This window comes from Aptenodytes forsteri, unplaced genomic scaffold (genome assembly GCF_000699145.1).
Source record: "Aptenodytes forsteri isolate BGI_AS27 unplaced genomic scaffold, ASM69914v1 Scaffold258, whole genome shotgun sequence".
NCBI classification, from domain to species: Eukaryota; Metazoa; Chordata; class Aves; order Sphenisciformes; family Spheniscidae; genus Aptenodytes; species Aptenodytes forsteri.
In genome coordinates, this window is record NW_008795250.1 from 290711 (window position 1) to 292514 (window position 1804).

General features: G+C 35.9%; 1 protein-coding gene across 1 annotated transcript in view; it reads right to left on the reverse strand.

Annotated features, from left to right (window-relative positions):
* SCAPER (S-phase cyclin A associated protein in the ER) overlaps nt 1-1804 on the reverse strand; it is a 281456-nt gene that overhangs the window by 5474 nt on the left and 274178 nt on the right. The gene's annotated exons all lie outside the window — the stretch shown is intronic.

Below are 1804 nucleotides of genomic sequence, written 5' to 3' on the forward strand. Positions count from 1 at the left end.
ATAAAGATGTCTTCGGGGGGGGGGGGACAAGAAAGAGATCACCAGGACTGTAAAAACCCTCCCGAAGCTCGATCATCCTTTACCAGAGTGCTCTCTGGCAATTAGAGAGGACTCTGTTTCATGGTAGATGTCTGCCACGCATTCTCAGGCACCAAAAAGAAAAGGTGATTGTAAGCTGCACAGCAAGGAGTTTCAGTAAGTAGAGACTCAGAAAGATCCTCCCATCTGTATTTCTTATCTCAGTTTCTATCAGTGCCATTGACTCTAAAAGGAGAATTGTTTAGATAAATGGGACTGTTGTCATGAAGCAGGCTAAGTTTACAACTGCGTACATCTGAAGAAATAAGGCAATGCTATTACTGGTCTCCTGCAAAGGAACCTTTCCAATTTACTTGATATTCTTATAAAATCTTTGTGATAAACTAAAAAATGCCAAAATCGCATCTGTTCCAAGTAACCTCGATTAGACAATTATAATATGAAAGAGCTGTTTGACCCAAAGTTGGCTTTTCGGCATAGGAGGAAGCTCCTATAAGGTTAGAACACTGTAAAACTTAGGGTCACGACTGTAAATTGTACTTGGAAAAACACAATTTTACAGGTACACACCCAGACAAGACTGCATTCAAATTAAAACCAGAAGGACAGAAAGAAGCAGTTGAGACCACAGGAACATAAATTACAGGGATTTACAAGTTTTCAAAGCACTTTTAACAATACCTTCAGAGCACACTCTCAGTTGATAATGCAGTTCAGTTTAAAAACAAGATCAACAAAGTAATAGTTTGCATTTTTTTCAGTTCACCAGCTAAAAAGACATTGAAAACCTTTCAAAATACTGGTAGAAATGTCTTAATGCCCTTAAAGACAGGAGGAATTTTTAAAAGGCAGCCAAATATGTGACAATTAAGCATACATTCAGACACTGTTTTGAGGAAAATATCACTGAAGCATTTGGATGATTCTAAATTTAACTATCCGCTACCACCCTGTAAGCAAGAGGGTGCCTTTCGAGTTTGTAATTACTGTTTGAATTTTAAATTAACCAGAGTGGTTATTATATAAATCTATGGGGTTTTATGGTAAATTCTACAATCAGAAAAGTACTTAAAATCAATTGTAACTGTACTAAAATAACTACGATGGGTATTTCTGATCCAGGACAGAACAACAGAACTCTTGATTTCTTTTTAATGGCCACTGTACACTTGATCAACAGGCAGAGGAAAAGAAGTTTTGGGGACTTCTCATTTTTCATTTCACACTTCACTTCCTTTACCTGCTCTAAAAATGCCACGGATAATTAGTGAACTCCTGCCAAACTAACAGCGCAGATACCCAAACAGCTTTCATGGAGTTATTATTTCATTATCTTTTTCTTTTCAACATTTTTACTACTATGATATTATCAACATTAAAGATCGGAAGGTATATACAAGGGCTGCTGATTGTTTTAATCTGGTATTTATCACATGTGGAATCAATTTAATGATTTCAGCTCATTGTACTAATGCAGCTACTAAACCTGATACACTGTATAATATACTCTGAAAAAAAAAAAAAAGAAATCATGAGTCACCCCTTACTGGAAAAAAACCCAAGCAAATAAACCTCCAGCAGAGCACATATTCCTTGTTTCACTGTCAACTGGTGGAGAAAGTGAAGTCCAGCACTTGACTTAGCAGATGAACAACAAAGAAAACAAATGAAAACCTTGCCTATGACTTCTTTACGTGGAAAAAGACCCCTCTTGACTTTTTTTTTTTTTTTTTTTTTTTTTAAATCATTCATTTGTAGTATTTCT